The 17,951-nt window shown below is 45.1% G+C and overlaps 1 pseudogene; it reads left to right on the top strand.

The window, feature by feature from the left end:
• The first annotated feature begins 3,860 nt into the window (after positions 1-3,860).
• On the top strand, positions 3,861-16,834 carry LOC138741971 (uncharacterized; annotated as a pseudogene).
• Positions 16,835-17,951: the final 1,117 nt, after the last annotated feature.

Below are 17,951 nucleotides of genomic sequence, written 5' to 3'. Positions count from 1 at the left end.
CTCAAGGGAGAGGGTGAACAGCCAGAGTTTGTTGTCCACATTTGTATGAACAAGATAGGTAAAATAAGGAATAAGGGTGCTGCTCAATAAGAGGGTGAGAAGCAGTATCTTAAGGATAATGATCTCTGGATTACACCCAGTGCCACGTGCTAGTGAACTCAGAAATAGGAAGACAGGCCAGATGAATTTGTGGCTGAGGGACTGATAGAGGGGATTTAGGTTTTTGAATCATTGGGATCTCTTTTGGGTGAGAGGTGACCTGTTCAAGAGAGGCAGGTCACTCTTTAATGAGAGAGGGACCAGTGTCATGGCAAGCAACTTTGCAAGTGCTACAAGAATGGGTTTACACTGGATTAGCAGGAGGATGTGATGCTCTGCAGGACAAAGGCAGGTGAAAGGTTAAAAGTTGGTATGGTGGGTGATGAGAGGAAGTTTGGTGGGCATGAAAAATTCAGGGAGCAAGGAAAGATGGTTGGTTTAAAATGTGTCTGAATATGCCTGGTATTGTGTGATCTTGGAAGTTAATCAGGCACAGAACTGGTCAGTTCTTGGAGGGGAAACCACCTAGGAACACCAGGTGCTATAGGTTTCTGTAAAGGGTGCTGGACAAAGTGGCAACTCTCTGTCTACCTTAAGGTAGACAAAACTTAAAGAATTTCATGTATGTTACATTCTAAATGTAGTATAGACAATAATGGAACCTTTCCCTTTACCTATTTTAACACTAGAGGATTGACAGGTAAAGCAGATGAACTCAGCGTATGGACAAATATACGACTGGAATACCATTACCATTTAGTTAAGAGAAGTGCAGGAATGGCAGCTCAACATTCCAAGATACATATGCTTCAAGAAACGCAGAGGTGGGGGTAAATGAGGAGGGGAATTTTGTTATAGTCAGGAAAATGTCACGGCAATGTTAGAAATGACATTAGAAGTGTCAGCAAGTGAAGCTGTGAAACACAGAAGTCTACAAATGCTGTGATTGTAGTAAAAACACAGAAATGCTGGAGAACTCTACCAGACTCATGGTGTCCATAGGAGATAACGCTATCTTAGTGTCAGTTCGAGACTGAATCCTTCTTTAAGGCTAGTGAAGCTGTTTGGATGGATCACCTTGTTGGGAGTGTACTACAGGCCCTCAAATAGTCAATGGAAATTAGAGGGGTAGATAGGCCAGGAGATTGCTGCCAGCTGTAGGTCAAATAACTCCAGATATTGACTAGTAAAATTATAATGTGGAAAATTTAGATGGCATAAAATTTGTCAAATATATTCAGGAAAGTTTCTTTCTGGCAATATGTAATGGGTCCCATAAGGGAGAGGACAATGGTTGATCTAGTCTGGAGAAACTAGGAAATGCAATTGGGATGAGTCTTTGGGGACCAGCGACCACTGTTCTGTTAGATTTATGATAGTCTTGGAGAGAAACAAGGCAGGGTCACAGGTTAAAATTGGGGAATGGAGTAAAGTTGATTTTTGAAGGTGCAAAACAAGAACGAGGTCATGTTAATTGGAGCAGATTGTTTGAAGAAAGAGGAATTTTGGGAAAATGAGATGTTTCTAAAAGTGCATCAGCATGCACTTTCCTGTTAGATTGAAGGGTCAGGATCATAATTTGCTTGTCTTCATTAAGCAGCTGGATGAAGTTTGTGAATTTTTGAGAGGAATCAGATTTGGAAAAGATCCTCAATAATTGGTCTCAGTTGATGGAGGGGATTACTTGAGTCAACAAGGGCATGAGCTGATGCCCCTTCCTATTTTGTCCTTCAATTTGTTGCACAGTGAATTTCTTGTCCGTTGTAATTCATGATAGATGTTATACTCTGGGAGGAGCTCTTCAGTGATTTCAAGGGAATACTTGGGGAGGATACATTCAATAACTTTTCTTGTGAGTGACAGCAAGGAACTTCCTTTGTAATTAGCACTGATAGATTTGACTAGTGTCTTGAAAATGCTCAGTATCACTGCATCTCCTGGAAAACTCTCCTCTCTCAAGATGAGGAAAATAAATTCATAAATTTGCATGAAACATATTTATACAACATATTGCAGTACGCCAGCATGGATTTTTCTGCTTTGCTCAGCTTTTGGATGGCATGTTAAAGTTCTCACCAGATAAGAGTATAAAGGTGATAGCGGAAAGTGATATGGAATATTATCAAAGAGAAGTACCACCAAAAACAGAGTAATGTTGGCAGAGCTCTCTTCTATTCTTGATTTTCAGCAGGGGCATTTAGGGCTATTGATAGTTCTGGCATGTTCCAGAACCTGGATATGTAATGTTTGATAGTTAGTGGATCTCCTCCTACATGATGTCTGCCCACCTTCTGTGCACAATACTTTGTTGACCCTCAGTTTTGGATGTCTATGAGGGGATGGGCCTTACACAAAACATCCAAAAGGCAAAATCCTTCATTAATCTTTTCCTGCTGTGCAACATCATCATCTGACCCCTACCTGTGACAGGTCTGTGGATGACGTGGATCACTTTCCATATTTTGGGAAGCACCTGTAGGAGATCAGACTTTGATGGCATACACTTTTGCCTCCAAAACAGTGGTTGTGCCTTTCACAAAACTGGAGAAATGGGCATTAGAGTTGTCGACCATCTATTCAGCACCAAGCTTATGCTCCATACTGATGCATGTGACGGAGACGTGGACAAAGTATAGTAGGCACTGAAGAAGTGTATGTATGTGTGTGTGTGTGTGTGTGGAGAGAGACATCACAATATATGTACCTTGCATCTTGGAAGTACAAAATCAGCAATAAAACTTTCAAGTATCAACTGTGTGAAATAATGATATTTTTACTCTGCACACTGTTGAAGACTTAGGTGAAAAATTATAGTTAAACCAGCTTGCTTAATTTATTCTATGATGAATATGTTTAATGTTGGTGAGACATGTTACTGTCAGAACCCTGTAGAATGTCTGCATTCACTGTGACAAGTAAAGATGAGCAAAAGATTAGTTTTTATTATAAAGGAAATAATTTATGAACCTAATAAAACTCCAGAGAGAAAACATTTTGGAAAAGTAACATAGATAGAGGGAGTTTCAAACAGAATGTTTGATAAAAGACCATTGTTAATGGGATTGATAAATTTCTACTTCTTCTGACTGCTGGGTGATTTTTAGTGTGTTTTCATCAATATTGTCATGGTTGGACAATGGAACACTAATCCTCTCTCTACCTTCTGGCTGTCAATTGCGACATAAGCAGCCTCGGTAATAGCTACAGGCCCTGCACCGTAAAATAAAACTTCCTTAATGTTGCACCACTCAGCAGTCAAAGTCAGGTTAGAATGTAGATTGTGTGCAGAGTAAAACTTTCCTTCTGCTGTACCGTCAACATTTTCAGAATGGACTCTGAAAATAAAAAGTGGCTTGGCCAGAGCTGCTGGAACAGGAGTGCTGCTGCTGGTGTGCACCCAGGGAGAGCAGGAGAAAGAGGCACAGCTCTCCCCCCACCAGGCTCCACTTCTCAGTTCTACTGCCAATGAGTCTGTACAGGCTTTAAACGGGCTGTTAAAGAAGATGGTAGTGTTGTGGCGGCTCACCACAAGGCAGGTGAACAGGCCCCGCTTGTAAGCCACGCGGCAGGGCAGCCAGCCAAAATGGTGCCGTCGGGGGTTTCCCTTCCAGCTCAGGGCTCAGAAACTCATGCTTGGGGAGCCACGTGATGCCCGGGTGATGTCAGCGCCCTCCAGCGCGTGTAAGTGCAGCCTAGCAGCCTGCAATAAACTCGTCTGCTCACTGAGCTCAACCCGTCTGGTTCTGTGTGTTCTGTCAGGAGCAGTGTAGCCGTTGCTACAATTGGTGACCCCGACTGGTTCAAACGTCTTTGAACCCATCATGAGCGAGCCTGGGATCAGCGCTATAGCTGTAAAACTGCCTGAATTCTGGGTTCAGGAGCCGGAGATCTGTTTCGGCCACACGGAGGCCCAGTTTCACCTCCCCCAGATTTCGTCCGTCATGACCAAATTCTACCACGTGAACGCTGACTTGGACCAGGCCACTGCCAGAAGCGTGCTGCACCTTGTTCAGCACCCACCCACCGAGGACAAGTATGAGACCATCAAGCGAGTGCTTACTGGGTCCCTCGGACTATCCAGACACAAGCGTGCCACTCGGGTGCTGCTTCTCGACGCCCTGGCGGAAAGGTCCCCGATGGAACTGATGGACGAGATGCTCGCGCTCATGGGTGAGCACTTCAACTGCCCACTTTTCAAGTGTATCTTCCTCGAACATATGCCCGGGTACATCCGCCCGCTGCTGGTTCAGGAGAGCTTCACTGACCCGAGGACGGTCACCCAGAAAGCCCAAGAGCTATGGCTCGCAAGATTCTCGGAAGGCTCAGTGGTCAAGCAAGTCACGAGGCACGGGCAAGCCCACCCCTAGCACTGCGGTAGAGCCCCCGGCCCCTGCAGGGGACCCCAAGAGCATAACCAAGGCCGCACAATCCACTTCAGGCCTCTGCTTCTACCTCCAGCACTGGGGAGCCAAGGCCCGGAAGTGTCATCAGCCCTGCTCGTTCCAGGGAAACGACCAGGCTGGCCACTGTTAATGGTTGCGGCGGCTGGGCAAGGACACAGCCTTCTCTACTTGCAAGACTCAGTCAGCGGCCGGTGGTTCCTCATTGACACTGCAGCCCAGATCAGCATCATCCCAGCTATGGCCATTGAATCCAGGAACTGACCTCGTGGACCTCCCCTCCATGCGGCCAACGCAACAGCAAACCGGATGTATGGAGACGAGACAGTCTACTTCCAGATCAGCCAATGGAATTTCACGTGGAGGTTCAAAGTCTTGTCCCTCCCGACTGCCATCCTGAGTGCAGACTTCCTCCTCACACACGGGCTTCTGGTGAATATTTGAGATAGGTGCCTGTTGGATGCCCGTACCTTCCAGGCCATTCACCTTGGCAATGCCCTCTCGGAGCAACTGCAGATGGCCACAATCAGCATGCCCAGAGACGAGTTCCAGCAGATCCTGGATGAGTTCCCAACACTCCTCAAGCCACAGTTCTCCACTGCTTTGCCGCGCCATGGGGTGTTCCACCACATCCCAACCCAGGATCCACCGGTTCATGCCAAGACACGCCGGCTCCCGCCTGACAAGCTCCAGGTAGCGAAAGAGGAGTTTTCGGACCTGTTGAAGCTGGGGATCATTCGGCGATCCGACAGCCTGTGTGCCTCACCACTCCGCCTGGTTCCAAAAGCCTCTGGCGGCTGACGTCCCTGCGGAGACTATCAACGGGTCAACGAGGTAACCGTTCCTGACCATTACCCCATCCCTGTCATCCAGGACTTTACGGCCAACTTGCATGGCACAAGGGTCTTCTCCATGGTTGACCTGGTGTGCGGATATCACCAGATCTCATTGCGCCCTGAGGACATACCCAAGACAGCCATCATCACCCCCTTTGGTTTGTTCGAATTCCTGCGCATGCCGTTCGGGCTCAAGAATGGCGCTCAGACCTTCCATCGCCTCATGGACTTGATGGGCAGGGACTTGGATTTCATCTTTATTTATTTGGATGACATCCTCATCTCCAGCAAAGACCGGGCGCAACACAAGGCCCACCTATGTGGCCTTTTCTTCCAGCTGGCCGACTTCGGCTTTACCATCAACCCGGCCAAATGCCAGTTTGATAAAGAGTCCATGCAGTTCCTGAGCCATACCATCACGGCCGAAGGAGCCATGCCCGCTGCTGGGAAGGTCACCGCTATCAAGGAGTTCCCATGCCCAGACAGCCTCAAGGGGCTGCAGGAGTTTTCAGGTATGGTCAACTTTTACAACCTCTTCATCCCGGGAGCTGCGCGCATCATGCAGCCGCTGTTCGCCCTCATTGCAGCCAAGCACAAGACTCTACACTGCATTCGAGGCCACCAAGGTTGCCCTGGTGAAGGCCGCCAAGCTCGCCCACCCGCACACCGACCTGCAAACGGCACTCTCTGTCGATGCCTCTGCCACAGCCGTCAGTGCCGTCTTGGAGCAGCAGGTGAATGGACATTGGAAACCGCTGGCATTCTTCACCCGCCTGCTTCGCCCGCCGGAACGCAAGTATAGTGCCTTCAACTGCGAGTTACTGGGCATGTACCTGGCAGTGCGGCATTTCGGCTATTTTTTGGAGGGGAGGACTTTTACTATTTTCACAGACCACAAACTCCTCACCCAGGTGCTCGCGATGGCAAAGGATCTCTGGTCGGCCCGCCAGCAGTGTCACCTCTCCTTCGTGTCGGAGTTTACCACTGGCATTCGGCACAAGGTGGGGAAAGACAATGTGGTTGCCGATGCACTCTCGTGACCGGTCATCTGCGCGCTGACGCCCGGCCTCGACTTTGACCAGCTTGCCCAGGACCAGGAAGCTGATGAGGAGATGAGGGCCTTCAAGACCGCCATCACTGGCCTGTGGTTCCAAGACCTCCCAACTCCGAGAGGCAAAGGCACCATCCTGTGCGATATCTCCTTGGGCACCCCGCGGCCAGTGGTTCCCCAGAAGTGGCGTAGGCAGGTCTTCCGTCACATCCACGACCTTTCACATCCGTCCATCAGGTTGTAGAGCTCGTCGAAAGAATCAAAGACTTGTTGATCCAAACCAAGGCTTTTATTAGCAAAAGACAGGAGCTCTTCACAGGTGGCCGACCATTCCGGAATGATCCGACCTGGCTAGAGGCACAACCCTTTAAGGCCCAGACAGTAGGCGTGGCTAAGCTCTCAGCCAATCACTGTAAGCACAGACTAGATACTGTAACTATATACACTATATAGATCTGTACTATCACACAGGTCCACGGTCCGGATGGTGACAGAACGGTTTGTATGGCATGGGCTGCGGAAGCAGATCATGGGATGGGCCAGAACATGCACCTATTGCCAGAAGTCCAAGGTACACAGGCACACCAGGGTGCCCGTACAGGAATTCGAGCATGTCCGGGAACGGTTCAGCCACATTCACGTGGACATTGTCAGGCCCTTACCTATTTCCTGGGGCAACTGTTTACAGTGGTGGACCGCACCACTTGCTGGCTCGAGGCAATCGCGATGCCAGACACCTCCACCGACTCCTGCTCTCGAGCTCTGTTGCATGGTTGGGTCGCCCGGTTCAGCATCCTGGCTCACTTCACCAGCGATCGGGGCACCCAGTTCACATCTGTGCTCTGGGCACAACTCGCCAACAGGTTGGGGATCCAGCTACACTACACCATGGCCTACCACCCGCAGGCCAATAGACTAGTCGAAGTTTCCACACCGCCACCTTAAGTCAGCGCTCATGGCCCATCTCACTGGTCCCAACTCGACGGATGAACTGCCTTAGGTGTTCCTGGGCATTCACTCCACTCCCAAGGAAGATCTGCAGGTGTTATCAGCTGAGCTGGTCTACGGTGCGCCGCTGGTATTACCTGGTGAGTTTGTCAATGCACCTCACAATCCTCAGCGGTCGCTGCATGAACTACTTCCTCACCTCAGGGCACGCTTGGACTCCTTCGTACCCCCTCCACCGCCCAGGCATGGCACCCACCTGTCTCACGTTCCTGGCGAGCTGCTTTCCACGGTGTTCATTTTCATTCAGCGGGGCCCAACTGCGGCACTTCTGCAGCAACTGTATGAGGGGCCATACAGGGTTATACAGTGTTCCAGCTCGATGTTCACGCTGGACTTGGGTGGCAGGCATGAGCTTTACCATGGACAGGCTGAAGCCAGCGCACCTCGATCCCACCGAGCCTGTGGTCATTGCCTAGCCCAAAAAGTGAGGCTGCCCAGTAAAAAATGACATTAATGCTGATTCTGGGGGTGGGGGGGGCTGTGTGGCGGCTCAACACAAGGCAGGTGAATCAGCCCCAATTGTAAGCCACGCGGCGGGGAAGATGGCCAAAATGGCGCCATTGGGGGTTTCCCTTCCTTCCAGCTCGGGGCTCAGAAACCCGTGCTTGGGGACCACGTGACTCCCGAGTGATGTCAGCGCCCCTTCAGCGTGGTTCTCAGCCAGGTCTGGGCTGGTGTATAAGTGCTGCTAAGCAGCCTGCAATAAACTAGTCTGCTAACTGAGCTCAACCCGTCTGGTTGTGTGTGTGTTATTGCAGGAGCAGAGTAGCCGCCGCTCAGTGTTGTATTTAAAATCCTGCAACTGTATGCTCTGAGCCCAAGATGGCTGTGGCTGTGTTGGCCAGCAGCCTCACGGGGTTGCAGACTCCAGGGCAGCAGCAGTAATCAGGAGAACAACCCTCATTGAGAAGGTGAAGCAGAAGAGACTACTCCAAGGATAGTGACCACAGTGGCAGACCAACGAGGGGCTCTGTGGCTGAAGAATGCCCTTAGGCCCTGACTGTTGGCGACTTGAAGGCAAGGAACCCACACAGGTTGTGGGCTGCTGGCAACAACATCAAAGGACTCGCACCAGATTGCAGGTTGCTGGAGAGTGGGTCATAAGAAGCAGGCAATGGAACCAGGATTCAGGAGGGTGCTGGGGGCAAGGAGGGTTCCCGAAGGGTCCTGGCTGTGAAAAGCTTTTTCATTGTGTCAGAGAATTGAACTGAACTAGAGTCTTGAGCAACTGCAGAGGCTGCAGAAGTACTGGAGGTGAATCCACAGACACTCAGTGACTCCGAGGCACCCTTCTGCTTCTCTTTCTCTGACTGTAGGGGGTACTGGTTGATGCTAATGGTGAATCTTTCTCTGCTTTATGGCAGACTAAAGACAATTTTGTGTAAAATTACATTTCTCTTTTATTGCATGACAACAAATAATATCTTACCAATGTGTGGCTGTACAACATAGATTGGCCTTGAATGAAACCATCCTCTTTTTTTTTGCTGTCAGTCAAAAAAATCCTTGGGTAATATTGTATTCCCATAATCTTAATTTAATTTACATTCTGTGGAATGTTGAGAACCAAAATTCACCCACCCATTCAGAATGCTTGTGCATTGCAATGGCAATGAGATTCTGTCACTTCCTTCATATGGCATCTTGAGAGAAAGAGAAAGAGAATGTGTGACAAATCGTCAAAGAGTTATACAGCTCAGAAACAGGCTCTTTGACCAATTTGTTCATGCCATCGGCACTGATCCCAAATACCTCTGTTCAGCCCACAAATCTTTAAACCTTTCTGATCCTATGACAAAATATCTTTTGGATGCTACAATAGTCCCTGCTTCTACCATTTTCTCTGGTGGCTCATTCCACATACCGACCACCCTTTATGTGGAGAAGGTGACCCTCAGGATCCTTTTATATTTTTATCCTCTCACCTTAAAACTATATCCTGTAATTTTGAAATTTGTTTTCCTCTCTTCAAGCATTTATTTATTTTACTTGTACTGTTCTGTTGATTAATTGAACCTACGTTCTGATTGCCACTTACAAGATCCATTATGCCGCGCTTGGCCAAATTTCAACATAAACCACAGCTGTTGAAAACTCTCTTTGCTCTCCAAAATCTTTTAAACTCTTCCATTATATTCCCTGGACTCTTGAGTAGCATGTGTATGGCTGTCCTAGATCAGTGGTTCTCAACCTTTTTCTTTCCGCTCACATACCACTTCAAGTAATCCCTATGCCATCAGTGCTCTATGATTAGTAAGGGATTGGCTGTGAAGGGAAGGCTCGAGACCCAATTGTAACTCAAATATTTTGCTTGAGAAAAATTGTCATTGGCCCATTTCCTTTGGAGTTATAAAACTGTGAACATACCGTGTCAATTGGGTACAATTAAAACAGTGGTTTTCAACCTTTTTCTTTCCACTCATATTACCTCCTTAAGCAATCCCTTACTAATCACAGAGCACCTCTGGCATAGGGATTACTTAAAGTGGTATGTGAGTGGAAAGAAAAAGGTTGAGAACCACTGTCCTAGATTGACGGCCACTTAAACAACTAAATGGTAAAAGATCTTTTTGGATCCTTCCTCAACAGCAAATGAAATGCAGCCCAATAAATATTTTCTGCCATGCCTCTCATAATGCATTTGAATATTTACTTGTTATTTATTTTGTTCAGTCCACCTTCCCAAATCAACCTTTTACTCAGTTATATTATTATAAGCAGGTTTCTTCTTGGATGCAATGCATGGGTTTGCTTACAGAAACACTGATGCATACTTCTGACTATGGAGTTAGTACTTACTGCTAAATGCATGCATTCTACTTTTTTTTCCTCTTGCAACCACTTCTTCCACAGCTCTGTAGTCCTAGTTAAGATTTCCCACTCCAAGCAACTATATTTTCCATAAATATTCATTAGATGGATGCCACATCTGCCCTTAAAGGAACTCTTGACTGACATAGATGTTTTAAATTTGGTCTTTGTTGGAAGCTGGGCCATCATATTCAAGTCCACCAGGAAAGATTAGATCCAAGATAGTAACTCTGCTTGATAGTGTCCATTATAGTTAATGAAAATGAATTTCTTAAATTGATGAGATCACACATTTCCTATAATGGACTTTTAGCATGACTAAAAACTAAGCAAACATTTTCAAACTTCACATAGAGGAAATGTATGCTGAGTTTGTTTCTGTAGCTCCAGATGCCTCTTAATCAAGTGCCCATTTAGTACATCTGGGCTTAAACTTCAGGTGTGGGCAGTGTTAATCAACTATAGGGAACCAAAGCAATTGAGAACAAAAGGAGGTCATTCAAACCAATGCGTCGGTTTTTTGAAAGAACTGTTTGATTGGTCCAAGTATCTTGCACTTTCCCCATTGTCTTACAAATATACCCAGTGAGGATTTAGCCAGCTTCATTTTCATTATTGAATTAGCTCTTAGTAAATTAACCTTTCAGGGGACCTATTCAATACTGAAGTTGATTAAGAATGTATGTGGATGAAGTTCACAGTAGCCATATAGTGCATAACCTGATCTATTCTAGTAAATTGCAATATTTTGTATTGACAAACAATTTTTTAAAAGGTTTGTTTCCTGAAAAAAATGGGGATTATGATAGACAACTTCAAACTGAACACAAAGATAATTTTACATTTGCTGTATTACATAGAAAATTTGGGAAAAGTTAAATTATCTTTGATTGAATTTAGCGTATTTAATCGCATAATGATGCTGACACATTGCGTTAGTTTAACTGACCTAAAATGTTTTACCGCTGATTTTGATTTGTACTCAGCATCTGATGCCTCTCGTGTCAGTGTCCAACAATAGTCAGCCAGTACTGATGGATTCTAGTTGCCCTGACACTGCTTTTCTATGGTTGCAATGTCCTGGTGAAACTTGTCAACATGTTTGTTATTGACTGCACCAAGATCAGCAGAGAAGCAGTCCAAGTGTGAATGCAGAAAATGAATTTTCTATGACATGTTGCCCTTCATGGTTTTGTAGGCTTGAAGCATGTTGTCAATCAGCTGGATGTAGTTTGGTGCTCTTGTCCGTGAACTACTCTTTGCAGACGATGCCGCTTTAGTTGCCCATTCAGAGCCAGCTCTTCAGCGCTTGACGTCCTGCTTTGCGGAAACTGCCAAAATGTTTGGCCTGGAAGTCAGCCTGAAGAAAACTGAGGTCCTCCATCAGCCAGCTCCCCACCATGACTACCAGCCCCCCCACATCTCCATCGGGCACACAAAACTCAAAACGGTCAACCAGTTTACCTATCTCGGCTGCACCATTTCATCAGATGCAAGGATCGACAATGAGATAGACAACAGACTCGCCAAGGCAAATAGCGCCTTTGGAAGACTACACAAAAGAGTCTGGAAAAACAACCAACTGAAAAACCTCACAAAGATAAGCGTATACAGAGCCGTTGTCATACCCACACTCCTGTTCGGCTCCGAATCATGGGTCCTCTACCGGCACCACCTACGGCTCCTAGAACGCTTCCACCAGCGTTGTCTCCGCTCCATCCTCAACATCCATTGGAGCGCTCACACCCCTAACGTCGAGGTACTCGAGATGGCAGAGGTCGACAGCATCGAGTCCACGCTGCTGAAGATCCAGCTGCGCTGGATGGGTCACGTCTCCAGAATGGAGGACCATCGCCTTCCCAAGATCGTATTATATGGCGAGCTCTCCACTGGCCACCGTGACAGAGGTGCACCAAAGAAAAGGTACAAGGACTGCCTAAAGAAATCTCTTGGTGCCTGCCACATTGACCACCGCCAGTGGGCTGATAACGCCTCAAACCGTGCATCTTGGCGCCTCACAGTTTGGCGGGCAGCAGCCTCCTTTGAAGAAGACCGCAGAGCCCACCTCACTGACAAAAGGCAAAGGAGGAAAAACCCAACACCCAACCCAAACCAACCAATTTTCCCTTGCAACCGCTGCAATCGTGTCTGCCTGTCCCGCATCGGACTGGTCAGCCACAAACGAGCCTGCAGCTGACGTGGACTTTTTACCCCCTCCATAAATCTTCGTCCGCGAAGCCAAGCCAAAGAAAAAAAGTTGCCAAGAAAATTCTCAACATCTTTAAATGTCTTCTATGCATGCCCAGGCATATTTGCAAACCACCTGCACTGAGTGCAGGCCCAGGCATCCTTGGACTGACCAAAACAGCTTGTTTTCTGGGCAACATACAAGTAGATTTAAAATTTAAAAGGGCAGGATGGTTGGTGTAGAGATTAGTGCAATGCCTTTTTAGCCACAGCAATCAGGATCGGACCTAGGTTCCAATCCCGCACTGTTTGTAAGGAGTTTGTATATTCTCCCTGTGTCTGCATGGGTTTTCTTCGGGGACTCCGGTTTTCTCCCACTCTTCAAAAACGTAGGTTAATAGGGTGTAAATTGGGCGGCACAGACTTGTAGGGCCTAATTGGCCGGTTACAGTGCTGTGTCTAATTTTTTTTAAATAACAGGAAATCACAAAAATAGGTTATATCTATAAAAACAATACAAGATAGGTAATGTTTAAGGTGTTTTTTGTGATCAGCTTCCGAAAAGCCATAAAATACATCCAAAAGTGTTCAGGAATTAAAATCCTCATTGTCCACTGTTAGAGGGAAATATGATTCTGTCCACTCCTGATGTTCAAATGTACATATCATAGCACTAATCACTTAAATGGAATTCTGGTTAATATTTTCTCTTCCTGAGCTCTGAGATCAATTTTACTGCTTCTCTGGCTTAAAATAAATTTCCACAGGACAATCGGAAGCCTTCCTCAGGCCTTGCATTTATCCACTGAGCCATCTGGGTATCTTAGAATTTATATCTATTCTTGTCAGGATGAATAAAATCTATTCAGGCCAATCCCAAACCAATATGCCACTGATTTATTTTATGTGAAGAACAACAAAAAAAAAGGTTAAATAGAAAACTTTTCTACTCTGGAGAAAGGTACAGAATTGATTCATTGGCTTTGATTTTTCTTGTGAAGGAGCCTCGATCAGATTTTCTAGCTATCACTGTGGTTAACTTTGTCCACAGGAGTTGAGGATTCAATCTAATCTATCTCCATTTGAGACTGGAATTCCGTACTATCCAGCGAGGCCATCATTCTAGGCATAGCCTTCATCCAGTCTGTTACATGTGTGACAATGCATTTTAATTTCTAGTGTATGTAACTCTCAGAAGTATCATCGATCTCCCTGAAAAATTCTTATCATGTCCTTCAATGAAGCTTTCTCAGTGTCTACGATTTATGGATTGATTGGCACTATTTTTTGAAAGCTAATTTTATTGCTGTACCTCGAGAGACCAAAAGTGACAGCCACTTTATTTTATATTTCCCTCAGTCTTCAGGTTTGTGAGTGGATTACAGACCAAACTGTTTACAAACTTTCAACAATTCTGTGAACACAGGGAAATGTACTGTGGTTAGAACTAGGTTCTCAATTGATTTGTTTGCCCTATTCTCTCCACTGGGAGTACACTTTATTGGAATGCTGGGAACTGCAGGAAGATCCCACTGTCCACAATCTAGCAGGTTTTTGGAACATTGATTTTGGATATTCTACACCTAGTAGCAATGTCATTCATTGTCAGCAAATATATTGCTGCGGGCCTGTCAAGGATTATTGTGTTAGACATCTTATATTATGTGGGAAATATTGAACCTAGGATGTGGAACTCAGACTGTGTTTTATCAGTTCATTATTTTCACAGGAACCAATTGCACTGGGAGAGTGGGTGGGCGAAGTTAATATTGTCTAGTGAGGACAGCAGCCTAAGGCTGAATAGTGAAAATGTGGAGATGGGTGAATATTCCGGATGTTTGCTTAAAGGCCTTTGGGTTTTAGGGAACTTTATGCATCATTTGAATTCATTAGATCAATTGCATTGAACAAATACATGGTTGAGTTTGATCTGATGTGTGAAAGAATTGAGGCCCATGCTCCATAATGATTCCCAATGCATAGAGTCAATCCTTCTGATATTATTTTTCACAGCAAAAAGTGCAAATTGTCTACATTAATACAATGTCCATGTGCTGAAACTGGGAGATAGTGCAAGCAAGAGAATGAAATTTGTAGTTTGGCTAAATTTGCCAAAATTGAAAGCAAGATGCTCCTCCATTATCTGAACAATGGCAAGTTTAAATGATCGTAAATAAAGCCTAGACTGAGAAATGTGTTACTGCCTTATAATATTTATGTTAGGAATTTCAGGGAGAATGTTTGACACCATGGATTGTCACCTCGTTGTGCTGGAGAATCTTGTGTGGTCCTGAGATCCTGAGAATGATGCCGTCTGCATCTCTGGTCCTGGTAGAGCTACCCGTGGTAGTGAGGTCCCTGACAAAGAACAATCTAACCAAGACCTCAACAGTGCAACAGGCAGATGAAGTTACTTCGAACTCAATGGCTGTGAAGGTGGGAAAAGGCTGAAACAAATCCATCAGATCCAATTATCGTGGTTTTTATGCCATTGGAACAAGTTGGTTAATTTGCCACATTAAGTACACTTCAAACAAACAAATGCACCGGCGTCTTCGCTTGATGGGCCACTTTCCAAGATTGGACTCATAAGCCACTTGAGAGCCCATAGGAGCGAACACCATCATCCTCGACCTTGAGGGAGAGCCACAACAATTTAAAATAACTGTGATGTATCCAAATGTCCAGGCTTTCTGACAGTAATTTTTCTGAAAAGGTACCTGCTATGTGGGTAATAGGTTTGAGGGCAACAGCAACAAATACCCAATGCTCATAATGACTGGGAAAGATCTTGTATTTTGATAGTGTATTTTTGAACTGTAGTGAAAATAGAGATTCAGGAATGTGTGCAGGAAGTTGGAGGAACACACACACACACACACACACACACACACACACACACACACACACACACTGATGTTATGGGATGCATCCATATCCTCACCTGATACATTCTGTGTTATTTATATATTAACTGATTATTCATGATATTAGGATAATCAGTTGTCCCACTGCCTTTTAAGTATTTTTTTTGTAAATTTTAAATTTAAACATGCAGCATGGTAACTGGCCCGCTTCTGGCCCACACCCAATTACACTCAATTGACCTATAAGCCCCGTACATTTTGAAGGTTGGGAAGAAACCAGAGCAGTTGGAAGAAAGCCACACAGATATGGGGAGAATGTACAAATTCCTTCCAGACAGCGCCGGATTTAAACTGGGTTGCTGGCACCGTAACAGCACAGCACTAACTGCTACCCTAACTCTTCCTCCCCATGGCTCCTGATGCATACAGTTTCATAGAATCTACCTTCCATTTCTTTGCTTGATTTGAGGTGAAGGCAACGAAAACGAATACAACACCTTCCTCAGCGTCTAACAGCCATGTCCTCACTATGCAGGATTATGGGTATTCAAGGCAGTGAATCCAAGGAAAGCCAGTGGCTCTGATGGCATGAAATGGAGTTGAATGTATGTGCATACTAGTTCTCCGAGAGCTTTACAAAGATCTTCAATCTGTCCCTGTCTAAATCCATCATCCAACCTTGTCTGAAATCTGCCACTATCATCCCACTGCCAAAAAAGAATGTCATCAACAGCCTCAATGAACTCCGTCCAGTAGCACTTAACACCAGTCATCATGAAGTGCTTCAAGAAGCTGGTCGTGTAACATATAAAAGCCAGCCTCCCACCCAGCTTTGATCCATATCAGTTTGCCTCTATGGAAAACAGGTCTACAGTGGATGCCATTGCCACTGCTCTTCACTGCACTAACTCCAGTGGAGCTATGTGAGGATGTTTTTTTAATAGACAAGATCTGCCGTTAACACTGTCATCCCGGGCAAACTGGTTACAAAACTTACAAAATTAGGGTTTTCCAAATCTATTTGTCTCTGGACTAAGGAGTTTCGAATGAATCACTGCCAGACGGTTAAAATTGGCACTCATCTCTCCTCTACCCTTTTACCCACAAGGATGTGTATTGAGTCCCATGCTCCACTCTCTTTATATCCATGATTGTGCCTCCACATATTCTACCAACACCATTATCAAGTTTGTGGACAACAGAACTGTGGTTGGACTTGTTTCAAGAGGAGACGAGGCAGCCTACAGGGATGAAGTCCAAAGACTTACAGCGTGGTGTTCAGAGAACAATCTCATCTTGAACGCCTCAAAAACAAAAGAACTTATAATAGACTTCAGGAGGAACAGTTTAGTTCCAGACCCATTATACATCAATGGGGACGGTGTGGAAAAGGTCACTGTTTTCATGTTTCTGGGTACGCACTTTGCTGAAGATCTCTCTTGGATAACCAATACCATCGCAGTAGTACTCTGTGCCCTGAGTATTCTGAAGAAGGTCAAACTGCAGGAGAAGCTGCTGGTGTCCTTTTATCACTGCTCCATTGAGAGTGTGCTGGCCTACTGCATTCCGACATGGTTTGCCAGCTTCTCAACAGCAGACAAGGGGGACCTTCAGAGGGTCATCAGTGCAGCCTAGAAGATTATTGGCTATGCATTGCTCTCTTTGAAGGATTTATACAGATCTCACTGCCTCAGTAGAGCAGCCAAAACCCTAAAGGACCATTACCACCCTAGTCATCATCTGTTTGACCTGCCGCCCTCTGGTAGATATTTTAGGTCCATTAAATTACGGAGAAACTGACTTAAAATCAGTTTTTACCCCAGAGCTATACATGAACTGAATACTGCCAAACATTGAATATTGTGTTGTTGTTTTTATATTTTATTGTTTGATGTATGAATGTACCATTAGGATGTGCACTCAATTTAATTGCACTTATGCAATGAAAATAAAGGTTATCTTATCTAATTAATTCACTGAGATAGTGGAGAACAGTTGGTTACTTGAACTAACAAACAAAGCAACATTATTTATGAATGAACTTCCCATCACATAAGCAGGCGGCTTCTCCTCAGAAACAGAGGATCTCTGGAAAATTCTACTCTAAACATTGTGGAAGTACACAAAATGAACATGCTGTTAGAATTAGTCATATGATCAATTCCTGAAGTGATACCAGGCAATTGTACAAAGGTTACATCTCTATTTTAATGTTGATCAAAAAGAAATCCCATTCAAAATAATTTCTCTGTCTCTCTGTAATTTACCTGCCACAATGTTTTCCATTTGCTTGGCTTGATGGACTGTCCCTCCAGATTTGTTTCTTTGTCTTCTCCTCTGATGTGAGATCTCATTCAAGTTTATTATCACAAAACAAATGCAGTGATCCAGATTGTTTTGTGAGCATACTAGAGTTCGCATCTATTGTACATTTTGTACTGTGTCTTACTGGTTGTACTTAGTTACTGAGAGAAATCTGTTGGTACAGAGCAAAGACGACATCTTTTGATATTTTGGGGGTTCACTTAGGAGTCTAATAGGAAAGAATCCATAATTCAATCTGATGGTGCATGATCTTACATTTACACTTGTAAATCTCCTTGATAGGAGGAGGTTGAAGAGTGTGTGGTCAGGGTGGAATGTGTCTTTTAATATATTGGCTGCTTTTCTAAAGCAGCAGTAGTTATTGATGGAGTCAAAGGATGCTTGGTAGTCATGTGTGATGGCCTGAACCACGTTCATAATCCTCTGT

This window comes from Narcine bancroftii, chromosome 8 (genome assembly GCF_036971445.1).
Source record: "Narcine bancroftii isolate sNarBan1 chromosome 8, sNarBan1.hap1, whole genome shotgun sequence".
NCBI classification, from domain to species: Eukaryota; Metazoa; Chordata; class Chondrichthyes; order Torpediniformes; family Narcinidae; genus Narcine; species Narcine bancroftii.
This window is presented reverse-complemented; position numbering and strand designations above follow the sequence as displayed.